This window comes from Phoca vitulina, unplaced genomic scaffold (assembly GCF_004348235.1).
Source record: "Phoca vitulina isolate PV1807 unplaced genomic scaffold, GSC_HSeal_1.0 scaffold29, whole genome shotgun sequence".
NCBI lineage: Eukaryota > Metazoa > Chordata > Mammalia > Carnivora > Phocidae > Phoca > Phoca vitulina.
The window spans coordinates 24,979,095-25,000,177 of record NW_022589732.1 but is presented as its reverse complement, the minus strand read 5'-3'; the positions used below and the strand labels follow the sequence as shown (position 1 = coordinate 25,000,177).

Genomic DNA, 21,083 nt, shown 5'->3' with positions numbered 1-21,083 from the left:
GAGAAAAAGAGAGTAACTTTACAGTGGAGAAACTTGAAAAACACTACCTCAACCAGGTGATCAAGTTCAAATTCAACACTGATAAATCATGTACCCTTAATATGTTGTGATGAAAATGGCAATTAGCCTCTGTGGTCTTCCTCCCCCAAACCTAAAACCCCACCCCAGTCATGAGAAAAATATGAGACAAATACTAATAGAGGGACATTCTACAAAACACCTCAACAATACTCCTCAAAACTGTCAAGGTCATCAAAAACAAGGGAAGTCCAAGAAATTGCCAGAGCCCAGAGGAGTGAAAAGAGACATGACAACTAAATGAAATGTGGAACCCTGAATGGGATCTTGGAACAGAAAGAGGACATTAGGTAAAATCAAAGAATATGTGAATAAAGTATGGACATTAGTTAAAAATAACATATCAATATTAGCTCATTACTTATAATTAATATACCACACTACTACAGGTGTTCATAATAGGGGAAACTCAGTGTGGGGCATAGGGAACTTTCTGTACTACCTTTGCAATTCTTCTATAAAACTAAAACTATCCCATGGGCTCCGCGATCAGAAAGGAGTCTACTTGAGATTCTCTCTCCCCCTCTCCCTCTGCCCCTCCCCACCCCCTTGTGCTCACTTGCACTCTCTCTCTCAAATAAATCAATAAATCTTTAAAAAACTAAAATTATTCCAAAAAATAAAGTATATTTTGAAAAAAGAAAAGAAAATGGGAGCTCTCTCTCTGCTTTAAGCATGACTGCCAGGTTTTTCATTTGCTAGGGATTCTCTTTGCTTTCCGGTCCCACACCTTGCTTTCTGCAGCCCAGGTGACCTCTCTCAAGCCTGTTCCTCCTCAGCCTTCCTGTCGGAGGGCAGCCTCCTACGTTGTGGGAAGACCTGGAATGAATTAGAGGAGTTTCTCTCACCTCTCCTGCCCTGTGTTCAGTCCTCAGGAATTGAAAGCCCAGAGTTGCAGAGTGTGGGGGTGGGGCGGAGGTCATCTCCAGCTCTTTCCCCACCTTCAGCCTTCCATAACTGAAAGCCTGAGGCGTATCACCCCTGAGCGCTCACTGAAGACCTGTGGGCGAGAGCTGGAGTGGACTGGCTCTTTGGTGCAGGAGCAACTGGGGCGTCTCGGGGTTCTAGCCTGTCACACCACCCCTCCTGGATGGGGCCACAGCAGGCCAGCCCGAAGTGTGGCAGGTTTCTCCTTTCCCCCATCTGTGGCAGGTTCCTCTTCCTTGGGCTGTTCTACCCCAGAGCAGCCATGGGTCTCTTCTCTACTGTGAAGCTTTCATTACTTTCTGGAGTTTGTTTCATTTAGGTTTCCTTGTATCTTCACTCACTGATGGGTTTTTAAAACTATGATTCTTATTTGGCTTCTGTTGGTTTTCAGGGTGACAATAAAAAAACTTTGTAACTTTGTACATCTAAAGAAGCAGCAGGATTCATTCCCCAACACTTCTGATGGTTCACCCCACACACACACACCCCGGGGCATTAAGGTTTCTGCTCAAATATACTCTCTCCAAAGAAGCCTTGCCTGATTACCCTGTCTAAAAAAGTCTCACCAGATGTGGCAAATCCACAGAGACAGAAAGCAGATTAGTGGTTGCCAGGGGCTGGGGAAAGGGAGGGAGGAGTAGGGAATGACTGCTTAATGGGTATGGGGTTCCTTTTGGGAGTGATGAAAAAGTTCTGGAACCAGACAGTGGTGATGGGTACACAACATCATGTATGTACCTTTATGCTATTGAACTGCACACTTTAAAATGGTTAAAAACTTTATGTGTATTTTACCACAATAAAAAAATGAATAGATACATAAATGCTTAAGCAAATGAAAAAAATCTAGCAGTTTCTGGGAAGATGGAAAGATTGAACATACATATTTAATTTCATTCCTTCCCAAAACTGAGCTAAAATGCTAATGAGGTATTTTTAAGGCATAAACAAAAGTTTGCAGGCTGGCAAGCAGATAGAACAGTGGTAACTAAGAGCAGATCCAGGAAAGCTGAATCTTAAACTAGGAAGGTGGAAAGCCAAAAATCAACCTGACTTAGTCCACAGAATTCTCAAAAGGCCCAGGAATCGGTAACAGATGGTTCCTCTGGAAACAGAGGTGAAGGGAACACCAAATAAGGCAGGTTGGTTGAAAGCTCTTTAAGAAACAGCTTAATTTCTCCATGCCTTCCTAAATTTCATGTGCTTGGGTTAACTATGCCTCTTCCACCAAGGCAAAATTCTAGAGCATTATTCTCGGAAGAGGATTTCTGAACAAAGGGAACGAGCACTGTGGGGAGAAGATCTTAATGAAATCAGGGGATTAAGTAAACACATATATATACTGAATGCTGAAATCCTCAGCCTTTCTCCCTTACTCAGCCCCCAGAGAACCGGCTATAAATTTTCACCCACCAGGGAGGAGATTAAAAGACTTTTCTTTTCAGAAAGGGGAAAGAAATCAGAAAGAGTTATCAAGTGCTCCCCAATAGATGGCAAAGCCAGGTCACCCAACAGTGAACTCACAGTCCACAAGTACCAGTGATGAACTCAAAGCTTCTAATCAACTTTTAGGACCACACCTTTCATAGCTCAGGATCACTACTCATCAGAGAAAAAGACAGAAAAAAGAAGAACTCAGAGGAATCACAGACAATGTTAACAGAAGAAATTTTTTTTTTAATTTATTTTTAAGTAATCTCTACACCCAACGTGGGGCTCGAACTCATGATCCGGAGATCAAGAGTCGCACACTCCTGTGACTGAGCCAGCCAGGCACCCCATCGGAAGGAACTTTTAAATTAAAAAAAAATTTTAACCCAATCATTAATATCATTGGAGAGGTAAGAGTACATCCATGACAAAGAAAATACAATGCTTTTTAAAAGAGACCTTGGAAATTTGGGTGCCTGGGTGGCTCAGTCGGTTAAGTGTCTGCCTTCAGCTCAGGTCATAATCCCAGAGTCCTGGGATTGAGCCCCATCTGCTTCTCCCTCTCTCTCTGCCTCTGCCCCTGCTTGTGCACTTTCTGTCTCTCTCAAATAAATAAATAAAATCTCTTTTAAAAAAGAGAGACCTTGGAAATTAAACATAGGGATATTTATCAGAAAGAATAGAGAATAAAACATGATAATAAGAAAAAAACAAGGAAATTAGAGGTCCAGTCAAGATAATTCAATATCTGCACAGGAGAGGCTCTAGAGGAGCAAAATGAGGGAGTGAACCAAGAAAGGAGACAACACAGGAGAGAGGAAATAGAAGATCCAACACAGAGGAAGAGAGAGCCCCTAGAATGAGAGCTGGACACTCTGGGAAAGCAGAAGTTACTCAGTACCACAGCACTTTGCCCTGGGAGGGATTTCTTCAAGATAATGACATTAACAGAATAAATGATGTGACAGAAAACAGGAACTTTGGGCAATTGATAGAGACTCCTGAGTTCAGTTAGTGATAGGGACACAGAAAATCATATAAACAAGTTATGCCCTAAACTGAAAACTCAGGTGACATCAATTCAAATATATTACTTGAGAAACCACAGGTAAATCCCAAACAGCAAAGAGAGTCCAGAACAGTCACCTCTGAGAAGGGGGAATGAGGGTGGGGACTGAGAATCCCTGTTTGAACAATCACTGACAAACTACTTAACTTGCTGAACTGTATAACCTTGAAAATAGTGTACATAAAAGAATACGGGGGGCGCCTGGGTGGCTCAGTCGTTAAGCATCTGCCTTCTGCTCAGGTCATGGTCCCGGGGTCCTGGGATCGAGCCCCGCATCGGGCTCCCTGCTCAGCAGGAGGCCTGCTTCTCCCTCTCCCACTCCTCCTGCTTGTGTTCCCTCTCTCACTGTCTCTTTCTCTGTCAAATAAATAAATAAATAATCTTAAAAAAAAAAAAGAACACGGAAGATGGGGAAAGAGTGCAGAAAACCCATCTCAACAACTAAATCTGATCTCTGGAAGCAAAGAAGTCCCACAAAATTGTCCCACAAAGGAAAAAATAACGAGAACAGATGAGTTTGAGGGGGGGAAAAAGAGCAAGAAAGAAGTAACATTACTTTCACACTATCACAACTCTTGTCAAATGCATGGTGTCGACAGCAGAAATCCGTAGGTTTCTGGGCTTCAGTTCCCTAGTCTATAGAGCAGGTGTAATAGTATCTCTCACAGGACTGTTGGTAGGCTTAAATCAGATAATGAACATGAAGTGCTTACAGTGATGGTAGACATAAATATTATTAACACAGTTAATAATTCACTCTTCTTTAAATAACTGAAATTCTTTTTTTGATATCAAATCAACCCATTCAATTGTCACAATACTGAAGAGTTTACTTGAATGGTTACCTTGTCTACTCAAACATCAAGGCTTCCAACCCTTTCACGTAGGTCTCCTGAAAAAGAGGGAGGGAGAGAAACTGACTATCCAAGAGAAACAGAAAAATTGTTTATAAAAATATTTATCACACTAAAGAATTGACTGTACCAGAAAAACTACTCAGGTCACCATGCTTTATCTTACACGTTCCAGTTGATTATAATCAATCATTCACTCACTAAGCAAGTCAGCAATTAGAATTGAAAACTTTGTACCAACTGTACATTAACTCAGTAATGCTGAGACAAGAATTTTTCCATTTCAGAATAGGCAAAGTCTCCAACTTATGCACAGACTATCTTCTCCAAGTTCAGTGATACTTTGTTATAAAGCTTGGGAAACAGTTTTCCAAAGAAATAAACTTATGAAATAAAGTTGAAGCCCTGGGCAATCACCAAAAACCAATTTAATCCATAAGTTCTCTATTTCTGGGCCTTTGGGTTTTTTTTTTTTTAGATTCCACATATAAGTGAGATCATACAGTATTTGTCTTTCACTTAGCATAATGCCTCAGGTTCCATCCATTTTTTATTTTTGTAAATAGCATGATTTCTTTCTTTTTTATGACTGAATATTCCAGTGTATGTGCGTGTATCACATTTTCTTTATCCATTCATCCACTGATGGATACTCAAGTTGTTTCTATGTCTTCATTGTAGATAATGCTGCAATGAATATGGGGATGTAGATAACTCTTTAAGATAGTGATTTCACTTCCTTCAGATATATACCCAAAAGTGGAATTGCTGGATCATATGTAGTTCTATTTTTAATTTTTTGAGGTAGTTTTTGATTTGTAGTTTCTACTCTACTTCTAGTTAGTACAGAAGCTTATCAGCAGCAACTTAAAACCATGTCCCCCAAAATTATAAAAAAAAAAACCTTTTAAAAGAGTCAGTATTCAGACAAAAAGATCTGATTAAAATCTAATATTTCTCTAGCTCAAATGCAGCTACCTATTCTTAGATATTTCAGAAGTAAAATAGATATAAAGTTACCCAACACAATAACAAATTATTTTAGGCACCAAAATAATTGCAAAAATAACTGAAAATTATAGGATAAAAGTATAGAATTTAGTAAACAACATATTCAGTGTCCACAATGATACTGATTTTCATAGTTTAAAACCTGAGAGAAATTTACCTAAAAAGAACTCCTTTAGTTTTTCATTACTCTAAGAAAACAAATCAATCTCTATAATATACCTACACAGGAATAAAGATTAATTTATGAGAGAGAGAGAGCTGACTCCAAGCTTTTTGGAATGACTGATAATCTCATTTCTTCTTCCAAACACAAAATTCAAATAGACTGTCACCTTAAATGAGATATGGCATAAAAAGCACTTAAGCTCCAATCTAGCATCAGAAATTATTCCATAAATGTTATTTCTCTTGAGCACCCTTTCTGCTCTAAAATTCTATACCCCCAATAAAACCAACTTACTTTATTTCTTTATAATGATTTCATTTCATGTAAATTTACTAAGGCAATACAAATATTTGCTAGAACAAATGTAGGAGGTTGAAGAGCTGATAACGACTACTGACAACAGAAGCAGAGACACAGGTAATGTCATCAGCCAAGGAGGTAAAAGCATCTCTAGACTACCTACTACATTAACACAATATTCTTGACATAAAGATTTTTAGGTGAGGCCTTTATGTGATATTTTTGAAAAATATTTGTATATCCAAGAAAATTTAATCACAAGTAATTAAATCTATTTTGAATTTTGTTTCAAGAATGTTTTCTGTTAAAAGAATAATGTTCATGGCACCTGGGTGGCTCAGGAGGCTAAGCATCTGCCTTTGGCTCAGGTCATGATCCCGATCCCAGGGTCCTGAGATGGAGCCCCACGTCCGGCTCTCTGCTCAGTGGGGAGTCTGCTTCCCCTTCTCCCTCTGCCCCTCCCCCTGCTTGTGCTCTCTGTCTCTCTCTCTCTTAAAAAAAAATAAAGAAAATCTTTAAAAATAAATAAATAAATAAAAATAAAAGAGCAATGTTCAATATCTCTGCATTAGTAATAAAACATGAAACCCACCAAGGAAAAGCAGAGCCGGAACCTCAATATATCACTTTTTATTTTATTTTATTTTATTATGTTATGTTAGTCACCATACAATACATCATTAGTTTTTGATGTAGTTCAACATGTCACTTTTAGAAACCTATACTTATGTGAAAGTAAACATCATCAATTCCAATCATATTCCAAACTTTTAGGAGAAGTGGGTGGGTAGAGGAACAAGAGGGCATAAAAAATTTGACACTATTTCTATGGTGCAGATTTATATTTTAATGTTTTCATTCTGAAAAGCAAATAGGCAAATTGAGACTTCCATCTGGCTTGTCAGAAGGGCTGTCATGAGTATTAATAGTCCCAGGTTAACATTTTAATAAACTTTTCTCTCATTTCTTCAAGTATCTGAGATAGCATTAAAAACTACAGAACAGGGGCGCCTGGGTGGCTCAGTCGGTTAAGCGGCTGCCTTCGGCTCGGGTCATGATCCCAGGGTCCTGGGATCGAGCCCCGCATCGGGCTCCCTGCTCGGCGGGAAGCCTGCTTCTCCCTCTCCCACCCCCTCTGCTTGTGTTCCCTCTCTCGCTGTGTCTCTCTCTGTCAAATAAATAAATCTTTAAAAAAAATAAAAATAAAAAAAAAAAAAAATAAAAACTACAGAACATGATGCCACTGCTTTGGAAAAAGTCTGGTGGTTCCTCAAAAAGTTAAACATAGAGGATCCCATGTGACCCAGTAATTCCTCCCTAGGTATATACCCAGAAGAACTGAAAACATATGTCCACACAACAATTTTCACAAATGGTCATAGTAGCATCATGCACAATAGCCAAAAAGTGGAAACAACTCAAACATCCATCAACTGGTAGATAAATAAAATGTGGTATATCCATACAATGGAGTATTATTCTGCCTTAAAAAGGAATGAAGTGGGACACCTGGGTGGCTCAGTCAGTTAAGTATCTGACTCTTGGTTTCAGCTCAGGTCAGGATCTCAGGGTCATGAGAACAAGCGTGGGGTCAGGCTCCAAGTTCAGCAAAGAGTCTGCTTGTCCCTCTCCCTCCCCCTCTGCTCCTCCCACGCTCACACTCTCTCTCTCTAAAATAAATGAAGAAATAAATAAAAAATTTTTAAAAATTTAAAAAGTAATGAAGTGCTGATACGTGCCACAACATAGACAAGCCCTGAAAACACGCAAAGTGAAAGAAACCAGACACACAAGGCAATATATGGTATGAGTCCATTTATATGAAATACTGAGAATAGGCAAATCCACAGACGTGTAAGCAGAGTAGAGGCTGCCAGGGGCGGGGAGGAAGGAGAAATGGCGAGTGACTGTTCAATGGGTACAGTTTCCTTTGAGGGTGATGAACAAGATCTGGAACCAAATAATGGTGGCAGTTCCACAAGATTGTGAACATTCTTAGCACCACTGAAACTTTTTCATTATGTGAATTATATCTCAATTAACACAAGAAACTCTACATCACAAAACATAGACGTTAACATCCTATCAGAGAAATGTGGATTATTTTGGTATCCCATTAAAAACCTTATGGTTAATTTCATAAGGGAATTATTAATATTTTATTATTATATTTATTATTATTTTATTAATATTTTAATTATAAACCTTTTTTAAAGATTTTTTGCAATTTTTAAGTAATCTCTATACAGGGTTCAAACCCACAACCCCGAGATCGAGAGCTCCACCCACGGCGCCAGCCAGGCACCCCTCAAAATTAAACCTTTTTCTATAATGTCAATGTCATCCGTAAGAGTTCCTATTTGTTAGGAATTCTGATAAAACGCTTAGCACCAGCTTTGCAATGCTTAGTCTGCCAGGGTAGGAATCAATTTTATATAATACCTAGGCAATTCAAGTCAATTTTTAAATGGATTAAATATTTTATTAAATTTATCTTACCAATATCCTGTGTTAAATTTTAGTATAGGAGAGGAACGTGTTTATTTGTGATGAACAAGATCAGCAAAAGATAAAAAACTTTTTAAATAGCAAAATTTACCTGGTTTGCTTTAGCACTCATGAACTTATCTCTTGACATTTTTTTTTAATTTTAGTATTTAATAGAGAAATGCAACATTTAAAAAATGCCATGTCAAATGCAATAGCAGCCCGTTAATTTATTTTACTTCAGATACAATAGAAAATGCCACTTCTGGGGGAGCCTGGGTGGCTCAGTCTGTTAAGCACCTGACTCTTGGTTTCCGCTCAGGTCATGGTCTCAGGGTCGTAAGATCAAGCCCCCCATCAGGCTCTGCACTCAGCGCAATCTGCTTGGGATTGCCTCTCTCCCTCTCCCTCTGTCCCTCCCCCTGCTCACGTGTGCTCACGCTTTCTCTCTCTAAATAAATAAATACAATCTTAAAAAAATGCCACTTCTGCTGAACCTGATTCTAGGTGAGGCCAACTTCGGTCACCTACATAACCTTATGCCCAATGTTCATTCACAATCTTCCTGGCTGCTCTTAACAGGGTTTGAGTACAGTAGTAGGCCCTCAATATACATGAATTAATTACATAAATTATCAGATTAAATAAAAGTCTCAACTTAAGATAATAAATCTCTTCTGCGCCTGCGCAAACCAGGCACTGGAACCAGATGTTTTATACATACTATTACTCATTTCAACCTCACCATACTTTACAGACAGGTTAAGTAACTTACCTAAGGTCATAACATAGTCAGTTGTAAAGCCAGAATTCAAACCAAGGTCTGTCAGGGATACACTCGGTTTTGCTGAAACATTCCAAGTACTGGCTACAAAGGAATGTATTTTCAGTTTAATTGGCAAACACTCATATTCTCTCTTGAACATGGCTTCAAAGTGTTTAGGGAATGAGAAAGTGCTTGAAATGTGCTTGAAGAGAATACTTTTGAAGAACAAAGTGAAGTGTCTGGGAGAATCGCAATGCACTGTGTGCCCATTATGGCGCCACGTGCTGTGCCAGCTATTTTTTTTAAAGATTTTATTTATTTATTTATTTGTCAGAGAGAGCACAAACTGGGAGCGGCAGGCAGAAGGAGAAGCAGGTTCCCGCTGAGCAAGGAGCCCAATGCGGGACTTGATCCCAGCACCCTGGGATCATGACCTGAACCGAAGGCAGATACTTAACTGAGCCACCAGGCATCCCTGGGCTGGCTATTTTAAATGCATGAACACTTCATTGTTAACAACAATCCCGGGACACAAATATTGGTACCTCATTTTTTACATAAGACGAAACTGAAGCTTAGAAGGTTCAAGAAGGTCCAAGTTTACAGAAGTCGCAAGGCACAAAATTGGGATCAGAAATCAAATTCAGTCCATCAAGAAGTATTTACTGAGTGCTTACTAGATATCAGGGCTAGAAGAAGCACTTAGGATAGAATACTAGAGATCCCCCCACATACAGCTCAAAACAAACCCATTTCCTTTTTGCTTAAGAAGTCAGTCATTGGAAATTGCAAAATCTCCATAGATTTTTCCTTTAATAGTTTTGTTTTCAGTAATTACTCATGTTTTGGTTAGATGTGTTAAGTATTGCCCCCTAAACTCCAAAGTTGACTGCCAGGAAAATTGAACAAACCTCCAGCAGCAAATGTAAAAATGGAAGCGAATTCTGTCCTACATGCATGATTTTGAACATACTGCTGGATGTAGAGGACCACTTTGGAAAATAAACTTCGCATGTTCTGGAGGATGGATTAAACCCTTTAGCATTCTGTGAAGCTTCTGAAGGTCTGGCAGATTTTAAATGACAACAATGAAATTTCAAAAAGAACAGGATAAGTCAGCACCAGAGCTAGTTTAACATTAATAATAAGTGATCTAATAAATAGGTCTATGTTTGCCCAGTCAGGTTTTGCTTATTATGTCAGTTGGAAAGCCGGAAGGAAACTGGTTTTAACTCCCATCAACCTGTATCAGGACAACATCACTTTATCAGAAATGTAGCTGATGTCAGCGTAACACTGCGGCAGTTCAAATTAAAATTGACCTTTCTTTTCCAACTATTTTTGCAATTCATTCATGGTATAGAGTTGAGAGCAATTACCATTTGTCGTGAGCTTTCTATGTGCCAGACATTACATGAAATTTTCTCATTCGATTCTCACAGCCACCCTGTAAGATATTAACCTTGTCTTTTAGAGGAAAGAAGTTTTGAGAAATGAAGTGACTTTTCTAAGGCCACATAGCCTGTAAAGAGGCAGAACCAAGGTTGAAACTCAAGAAAGAGGTCAGTTACCATCATGTTCCATACCACTAAAAAGCTGTCAGTTTCTTATCTTGTACAGAAAGCAGAGTAAAATAGTGATTTGGATTATAAACTGTTTTAGTACCTCGAAAGTAGTGTAGAATGATGTTGACCTTTTAAAAATTCCTAGGAAGGTCATTATAAAAGACAATATAAAATGCCTTGAAGTCAAAATATTAGTCTTTCAATAACATTTAAAAATAACAAAAAAATAAATAAATATAACACTTAATATTATGAACAGAGAACCAAGTTTAAAAAAAAAAAGTTCTATTCCAAAATAATGGTGTTTAAGACACTGCACCAGTGCAGGCTGGCTCAAGACAACACTTCCCAGTTAACTCCATGGAAAACTAATCCCTATAAAATATTGAAGGACAATGAGCTTCCATTGTTAAACAAGCTTGAGAAATGTTGCACTAAACACTAAACCAGTCTTCTTTCCAGTTACAAATAGTACAGTGTAGTGCTTGAAAATCCTCCAGAGCCAGTTTATCTGAGATGGAGTCCTGGCTCTTCCACCTGCTAAGCCATGTTAGTAACTTTGGGCATGTTATTTTACCAATGTGGACCTCAATTTTCTCATCTGTAAACAAAAGGAGGTTAATTGCAGAAGACAGACTTGTAAAGATTAATACATGTGGGACTGCTAGAACAGAGCCTCAAAATACTAAGTACTCAATGTTAAATTGTTAGTGGTAATATCATTTCCCTGAGCCTTTATTAAGCTGATGAAAGTTGATGTTTATGGTTAATCACCAAGTGGGAAAGGGATATGGTATGCAGCTTCTTCTCAAAATTATCCCGTGGAACCCACTTTTTCAAAGACCATCAAGAAGACTGGTTAATGTCTTTAAAACAAAAACCAAAACACACACACCAAAAACATACTCTGAGAAATAATAGAGAATTCTAAAATAAAATCTGTTAAAAAAAAAAACAAAACAAGGTTAGTGCTTCCCAGTTGCTGAACACATCAAGGTGCTGGAAGGGTAACACGTCCAGAGTGGGCATGGAAGTGCTCCTTCCCCCATACCCTGTCCTACATGGCTCTTCCATTTGGCTGCTCCTGAGTTGTATCCTTAATAATAAAGCAGTAACATCTCCTTACATGGATTCAGTGCCCAGAACTTGTACATATACTGAAATGAAATACCATTTTGTTTTCTATTCCATAACTCACACTGGCTTCAAGCCATCATCTGCCTCATCAGATCAGTCATTCAATTATCCAAAATACTGTGTGTTACCTAGTCAGTCATCATCCAGCCTGGAGGCATCTGAATAAGAAAAAAAAAAATGTTTTCCATTATCAAGATATGGCCATCTCTTTAAGTCTCATATCCCCTGTATAGATTTGAAGATATTCAGATTGTGTTTTTTGCATTTGGTGTTTATTGTGCCCAGTTGCAAAATTTACAGTCATTGCTGGAAGTGCCAATTATGTTACCCTATCATTAAGAATTTTTCTAAGCAATATGTGTTAGGATCTTCAGAAATGCTTATAGCCTTTGATCAAACAAATCCATTTCCAGAATCTGTACTGTGGAAATAAATAAAGAATACATGATAGAATTTTATGCAAATACATATATTGCAACATGGTTTAATAGAAAATTAGAAATACAGTTGACGCCTGAACAAAGTGGGCGTTAGGGGCATTGACTCCCACACGGTCAAAAATATAATTTTAACTCCCCAAAGACTTAACTGATAGTCTACTGTTGAGCCAATAACATAGTTGATTAAAACTTACTTTGTATACGTATTATATACTATATTCTTATAATAAAGTAGGCTAGAGAAAAGAAAATGTTATTAAGAAAATCCTAAAAATGAGAAAATACATTTACAGTACTATATTGTATTTATTGAAAAAAAACCCGCATGTAAGTTGACCCGTGCAGCTCAAACTTGTATTGTTCAAGGGTCAACTGTACTCAAAAAGTCTAATTTTAGGGGAAGGATTAAATACATTTGTTGTATTATGCAGTCATCACAAATGATGTTATAAAGATTATGAATAATGCTATGTAAAAAAGCAGATTACAAATATAGGTTCACGGTATAGCATAGTTACCAAACAAACCAAAACAAACCAACAAAACAATCAAAATATAAGAGAAAAAACTAAATTAAAAAAAAACACATCAAAACATCTACTGTGGTTGATTTGAGCCACAGGTGACCCTTCTTCCTCCTTTCCTGTATTTTCCAAGTTTTCTTTACTGAATATGTCTTTCTGTTAAAATATTTCTTAAAAACTCAAAAAAATAAAAGGTCATATTTTTTGTCCAAACTTTTCATTAACTCTTACTTGCCACCACCTAGCCTTTGAGTTAAAGTTCTAATAGATAACAAAAAAAATGATGTGAGGTGGACTGGCCTAGTGGTTAAAAAGATTGAAAAAGGGGCACCTGGATGGCTCAGTCTTGGTTAAGCATCTGCCTTCAGCTCAGATCATGATCTCAGGGTCCTGGGATCGAGTCGTACATCTCGGGTTCCCTGCTCAGCGGGGAGCCTGCTCCCCACTGTTCCTCTGCCCCTCCCCCCCCACTCGTGTTCTCTCTCACTCACTCTGCTCTCTCTCCCCTTCTCTCAAATAAATAAATCTTAAAAAAAAAGATTGAAAATACTATGACATGATTTCTTTTGAACGTCATCTATTATTTTGTGAGCAGCAGAGATGGTTATATATCTAAGAAAGTAATGTTTTCTGCTAGCAGAATTGTTCTCAGTTTGCATAGTGAAATCATACACACCAATATTTCTTTTTTAATTTATTTTATTTTATGCTTTTTTAAATTGAAGTATAATTAACATACAGTATTATACTGGTTTCAGGTGTACAATATAATGATTCAACAATTCTACCTATACATTACTCAGTGCTTATCAAGTAAGTGTTGAAGAGCACATACCAATATTCTTAGGGCTCTGTAAAAATGCCATGCATCATGATTCTAAGAATTCCTTAACCCGAGGAAGTCTGAAAGCATATTTTAAATATGCCAAAGATCAATGTAGTAGAACCTTTGGTTTTAAGACATTTTGGGTATTCATCGTTTCTGATGGCTGAATAATGAGGGCACGTGCTGTGATGAGCACTGGGTGTTATACTTAACTAATGAATCACTGAACACTGCATCAAGGACTAATTACGTACTATACAGTGGCAAACTGAACATAATAATAAAAAAAAGAAACACATTTAAAAAAGAAAAAGAAAGGCATTTTGGGAGAGGTAAAACTTCAAGAGTATGGTCTTGAGACTTTATAAATTGACACATTTTCTAATTCTAAAAATAGACATTAATATGTAGCATTTTGGGTTATAATTTTTAACTTAGATATGATTTAAATATTGCTGCAATAGTATTAAATTTTTAAGTCATCAAGGAGATCATGAATCATTCTTATTGCTATTCCCTCCTTTTGGGACTCAGAACTTTTTACATTTCCCCTCAAGCTGGCATCAGGCTTTTAAAAGGCCTGAAGACTTATGATTTCTCACCCCAATTTGGACTCAAGATTATCCCTACCCACCTACCCACCCCTTAGACACAAGTTTGTCAAGGTCAAAAGATCAAGTGAGCACCAATTGCTTTCACTCTGCCGTCCTCCTCACCAGGGCTAAGCCTCGCCAAAGAGGAAAACAGCCCCATGCTAGGGTTCTTTACGACATGCTGAGCAAAGGCCACAGATTGCTAAACATTGCTAAGTAGAACTGAAAACAATGAAATCATCTAGCTCTGTGCATAACCCAGTATCTCAGTCTGTCAGCATAAATATGTTTTCCCACAAAATTAATAAAAATTTGGAAATCAGCTAAGACCACCATGTTTTTCATCATTACCACAATCATCCAAAACATCAGCCCCTCCAAGTAATTCCCCTTTGTCGCTGAACTCTGATCTCATTTCTGCTATGTACTCTCCACCTCCTTGACCATCACACATCCTCCAATAGCTATACTTCCAGATAACCCTTTACACTGTTCCACTGTAAACAAATACCCGAAACCTTGAACCAATATGAGCACCATTCCAGCAGTCTTCTTGTCTAAACTAAAATCTGAGTGCAGCTATTCTTTCTCCCCTCAGCAAACCTACAGCATAGAAGTCATTCCTTGTTCATCATCGAGGTTCTTCACCCTCATGTCAAAGTACCTCTTTTGAGGTGTCTGTCCTGTTCCTACCTCTCTCTCCTTGTTTCTGTCATCGACTGACCTCTTGGTCACTCTCCCACATTCGCCAAAGACTTTGGAACCTGGTTCAGAATCTTCCCACCCCTTGCTCTAGAACCATTCTGAGCAATTCACTTTCTGTGAAGCTGACTCCTGTAACACCCTAGCTTTACACTTTCCTTATCTGCCCAACCCAGTAACCTTCACTTTCTCTGCTTCAGAAACCCATTCCATGGCCAGCTCTTGCATTCAGTCATAACCAGCAACTGCTCCTCTTAGTTAAGCTTCAATTTAACTTAATCTTAAATTCCAATATCCAGTCTCAACCACTTCATATCCCAGCTGCCACTTTCTGGTTTCAGTTGGTCCCTACTGAGCTTCAACTCAATGGCCCATCACTTCAAACACCGTCACTGCTAGAATCTCTTGCCTCCCTTTCTGCCACACTGGCCCGTTAAACCCAGACCAAGATCAATCCACTTGTTCAACTTGTCTGCTCACACGCTCAGGTTGCTGAGCCCTGAGATGGGGGGGAAGATCACTCACACAACTACATACACCAGAGCCATGAAAAATGTGTCAGTACAATTCTTCTAAGTAATCCTGTTCCGTTAGCCCTCTCATTTCCCCCAATGGCCTTCTCAAAATTCTCCCTTTCTCCTCAAACTCTCTCCTACGATCATCATCTCCTTCCCCTATAATCTCAGCTAATGACTTTATCTCCCCCCCACCACCTCATTGGAAAAATTCATCAAGTATACTGAGGCCCCAAATTCTTCACCTACCACCCAAATACTTCTTCATTGACACCATCCCTCCTTCCATTATTCCCACATCAGTGGAAACTATATTCCTACTTCTACTCAAACCTGTATCTTTACTCCATTCCCTCTAATCCTAAGGATAATGTTCAGTCAATCCCACATACCTCCTTCTTCCTGTGTCAACCTCTCCCTTTCTACTGACTTCTCCTGTGAAGCATATAACCATGCTGACGTCTCTCTCATCTTGATACAACACGCGCTCTACCTACTATCCTTCAAGCTTTTGGAAAAGAATGTCTGCACTGCCTCCACCCTCTTGCAACCATTCACTCTTCATCCTCAGCAATCTGGCTGTATCTCCACCATGGAGACTCCACTGACATTCTTCTGTTGAAGACAATCAATCATCTCCTCAATGCTCTGTCCTTATGTCAGGTGACCTATTTGAGACATTTGACACTGCTGACCACTGTTTCTTAAGACTTCTCAGTTTTCATTTAACAACATCTACTGGACACCTACTTTATGACAAGAATTGAGGATAAAATGATGAACATGGCACAGTCAAGCCTTCAAGGAGCTTAGAGTTAAATGGGAGAAGTTTCTATGATAATTCATACTCTTCTTTCAACCTCTCAGATCACTCCTTCCTTTCTCTACTCAACACTTAGAGACTGATACTCCCTCAGGACTCCTTTCTTTGCTCTTCTCACATCCATCCTGGGATTACCATGTTCACATTGCCTACTCACTGATGATGACAAATACAGATCTCTAGCTTAGAAGTCTATCCTGAACTCTGGACCCACTCACTCTCTATGAAAAGATATTGGTACTTCAATATCTCACTATCATTTTTTCTTTTTTTTTAATCAAGGTTTTATTTATTTATTTGACAGAAAGAGACACAGCGAGAGAGGGAACACAAGCAGGGGGAGTGGGAAAGGGAGAAGCAGGCTTCCCACGGAGCAGGGAGCCTGATGCGGGCTCAATCCCAGGACCCTGGGATCATGACCTGGGCCGAAGGCAGACGCTTAACAACTGAGCCACCCAGGCACCCCAACATCTCACTATCTTGATAGTATCCTCTGATGCCCAAAAGTTTTGAATTTTGATGAAGTCAAATTTATCTATTTTTTCTTTGTTTGTGCTTTTGGTGTCGTATTTAAGAAACTGTTGCCTAATATAAGATCATGAATATTTACACCTATATTTTTTCTAAGAGTTTTATACTTTCAGCTTTTAGATTTAGGTCCTTAATCCATGGAAACCATAATTCTCCAAAGCTAAGAACTTCACTTGCAATATCTAAGGGTTTTTTAAATTCTAAGACCCTGGCTTTAAATTACCACAAGCCAAAGCAAGAAAACTTTGCTGGCAGAGTTTATACTGTAAACTACAACATACAGGAAGTGGCAGGTGATGGCGTAAGTGTGTTCTCCCACAACAATCGAGAGGACATAAAACTGGGGGGGGGGGGGGGGGGGAGGAATACAGAGAGAAAGAGGAGGTAGAAAACAGGTAGAAGTTTGGAATTCTTACCTCCTATCCCATCTGAGGCTGTCTTGGAGTGAGAAAGGGTGAGAAAAATCTCTAGTATGTTTGTGGGGAAGGACCCAGAAGAGAAGATAACCATCTTTCCCTTTCCTAAGTTATGGTCCAAGGAACTGCAAGTCTTTTAGCAAAACCTTGCACCTACCACTCTATCAGTGTTAATAGCCAATGACATGCTCAGACCTGAAAAGCTGCCTCAGAGACCCAAGCACACCAGCATGGGGTAGAAACTGTTAAGAAGTTTGCTTTGGGCCAGTGTGCCCAAAAGAGCTTGGAATTAAGGCGGATCCAGTGCACATAGACCTGTTGACCAGAGGTCATGGTAGTAGCAGGGACATCAGCCTCGGACGCAGCAGAGCAGACAGTGCCATTCAAGACTAAGCCAGTTAAGGTACAGCTTAGCAATGGCCAAGGACAGAGAATGGCCCCGAGACAAGATGCCCCCTCCGCAATGCCAGGAAAATTTATAAGTCTTCTCTACCAATACCCTCCACCTCAGAAAAAAAAAAAAGTAGAGCACTATGTGGAAAAACTGAACTTATCCAAAGGACTGATTATTTACCCAAGGGTCTGAGTTAACCTGGAATTAATGAAGTTAAACCAGAAGCTACTGACTTTATCCTAAACTGGCAAAATTTCCTCTACTACCCAGTAGAAATAAGAAGCTCCAGAGCTAAGGAAATTTTAGTTATAGAGAGATAACTAAATTTTGTAGTTTACAAAATTTATGCCTACTATATAACAACTGGGTTTCCAGCTGCACAAAAAGTAAAATGTAAAGCCCTCGTCCCCATGATCTCTCTCTCCAAAGGTACAACATGCTGCACTAAACATAGACAACCATAATCACCCTGGTTTCCTCCCATTCCTAAAATATGCCAAGGTCTTTCCTATATTAGAGATCTTCACATGCTGTTTCCTTCACTTGTTCTCCCATGGGTCTTTATAGACGTTGCTCCAACACAACCTTTAGCTTCAATTTACATGTTTCTTCCTTGAAGAGGCCTTCTCTGACATCCTAAAGTAGCACAGCACCTTATGATCTCCAACTAGTACACTCCTCGAAACCTCACATGCCCGCTAGAATAAAAGCTCTGTTCTTGCCTGTCTTGTTCACCAACTACCCCAGTGTCTGGTCAATAATAGGTGGTCAATGAATAGTTCCTACAGGAATAAATGAATCAGAGTAAAGTGTGATATACAAAATAAACTTTAAAATCTTCTGACAAATCCAAGTATTAAAGAATTAACAAAATTAAAAGTAGACAACCACCATATTTCAATTTGGAAATAAAAGTCAAATAAAAGACCATACATAAATAAGTTTCTATTTCTATTTTTAAAACAATGCAATTATAGAATCTTAGAAAATGGTTGTATGAAATTATAGAGTACCTTCTCCAGGCTAAAGCCTCTTAAAACAGAAACACAAAACAGAAACAAATCCAACAAACCATCAAGATGAATTTCTTTGAAAATAATCATAATCATAAAATTAGGTGCACAGGAATAAAACTGAGCCTACAAAAACTTTACTGAGGAATAAAAGAGACTGTCTGAGGGGCACCTGGGTGGCTCAGTCATTAAGCGTCTGCTTTCGGCTCAGGTCATGATCCCAGGGTCCTGGGATCGAGCCCCGCATCGGGCTCCCTGCTCCGCGGGAGGCCTGCTTCTCCCTCTCCCACTCCCCCTGCTTGTGTTCCCTCTCTCGCTGTGTCTCTCTCTGTCAAACAAATAAATAAAATCTTAAAAAAAAAAAAAAAGAAACTGTCTGAACATAATGGGAGATGCTCCATACTCTCTTCATAGTTAAACAATAATGTAAGATATCAATTCTCCTTACATGAATCTATAAACCTAATGCAACTTCAAGTAGAATACAAAAGGATGTATTTTTTAAGTTAATCAGGATCAATATTAGACAAAGTTAAATATAAATAACAATATTAAGTTCCAGTTTTCCAAAATGAAGAGCTAGATTCACGCCAACTCTTCTTATGAAAACAACTAAAAACACAAGGTGAAACATAAAAACCAAATTCTTTGCCATCAAGAGATAACAATATAGTAAGGAATTAGCTAACTAAAACTATAAGAGAAAACCAGGCATCTAGAGCAAGTTAGCATTGGAGCTGCTTCTGATGTGAGGGCATTTGATCATGAGGGAAAATATACATTTTTGTTTGATGGTGTCACAGCATACTAGAAACATAATTCAAAGCACAGGACCCACATAAAATGATGAGCCTAATAATAGAGTGTTCCCACAATAACCTGTAACTCTAAAGGGCAACATCCTCAGGTAACAGTCATCAGAAAGTAAACCAATGCCTGAAGTCTTATAACCAAGATTTGCATCGTCTGATGGTCCAGGAAACTGCAAACCTCAGATTAAGTGGCACCTTGCCTGACCCTGGGCACCTATAGAATGAAGCACAAAAAAATAAAAAGTTGGAAAACATAAAAAAGAGTAAGAAATACAGAAGGTAAAGTGAAGGAGGATAGAACAGGGTAGAGACAGTATTGGAAGAGGTAACAGTTGCAAATGTTCTAGAACCTGCAAAGATCTCCATCTCTAGATTCAAAATTGCAAAGAACAAACATCCAATAGAGGATATTGGTAGGGGCGCTGAGGTGGCTCAGTCGGTTAAGCATCTGCCTTCGGCTCAGGTCATGATCCCAGTGTCCTGGGATCGAGCCCCGCATTGCTCCCTGCAGAGCAAGGAGCCCACTTCTCCCTCTCCTCCCCGCTTATACTCTCTCACTGTCTCTCCTGTCTCTCTCTCTCAAATAAATAAATAAAATCTTTAAAAAAAAAAAAAAAGAGGATTATTGGTAAAGCCATTAAACTGGCCCAATGAAGAGACTCGCTATCCGGTGAGCTGCCCCACCTAATCTCTTGCCATTTCTTCTTCTGTCTCTCCTCCCTCCCCAGCAGACCCACATATACACACACTCTGGCCACAGTGAACTATGACACAGTTACCTAACACAGACCATTCTGATGAGGCTTTTTTGGTTTAAAAAGAAGACATTTCGACCAGTTCTGAAAGTAGGGATAAGGATAATATAAAGGGACAAATGGATTAGAAATAAAACTAAAATTGGAAAGCCATTTTTCTGACCAAGTCACATCATGGGTTTCTGGCCAGCATTTAGACTGGACATGGCTGGGTACTTGCCCAAAAGGCAGTCCATCATCTGTAGCCTGAGGAACAGGAAATGAAGGTCACAGGGTACCAAACATGACCATCAAAAAGAGCTGGGAGCATAGCAGTGATCATGATTAAGATCAATGGTAGAGCTCCAGGTAATTCGGCAAAAAGCTGTCAACACGACAATTTGGCTGAGATGACAGTTAAGAATCTACCTGTAATAATGTTAATTTCTTAATTTTGATAAATGTATTGTGGCTATGTAAGAGGTTATCATCAGGAAAAGATGGGTGAAGGGAACTCTGCAGTATCTTTGCACCTCTTCTATATATCTAAAATTCTTTCTAAAGAAAAGTTATTTCGGGGCGCCTGGGTGGCTCAGATGGTTAAGCATCTGCCTTCAGCTCAGGTCATGATCTCAGGGTCCTGGGATCGAGTCCCGCGTCGGGCTCCCTGCTGGGCGGGGAGCCTGCTTCTCCCTCACCTTCTCCTGCTCCCCCTGCTTATGCTCTCTCACTCTCTCTGTCAAACAAATAAATAAAATCTTTAAAAATAAATAAGTTATTTCAAAACAAATTATTATAAATAAAACTATTTCAAAATAAAAATACAATTTAAAAAGTGGAAAAATTCGGGGCGCCTGGGTGGCTCAGATGGTTAAGCGTCTGCCTTCGGCTCAGGTCATGATCCCGGAGTCCTGGGATCGAGCCCCGCATCGGGCTCCTGGCTCAGCGGGGAGCCTGCTTCTCCCTCTC

General features: G+C 39.1%; 1 protein-coding gene across 9 annotated transcripts in view; it reads right to left on the bottom strand.

The window, feature by feature from the left end:
• Nucleotides 1–21,083, bottom strand: part of SHLD2 (shieldin complex subunit 2) — a 79,825-nt gene that overhangs the window by 49,350 nt on the left and 9,392 nt on the right. For 3 of the 9 annotated variants that reach the window (XM_032423999.1, XM_032424003.1, XM_032424000.1), the window contains exon 2: nucleotides 4,351–4,397. The exons of 1 other annotated variant lie outside the window; for it this stretch is intronic. The gene's annotated coding sequence lies outside the window, so the exon portion shown is untranslated. Of the gene's footprint in view, nucleotides 1–4,350; nucleotides 4,862–10,468; nucleotides 13,129–21,083 lie in introns of those variants that run through there. 5 more of the 9 variants (XM_032423998.1, XM_032424002.1, XM_032423997.1 and 2 more) reach the window with 3 other exon arrangements.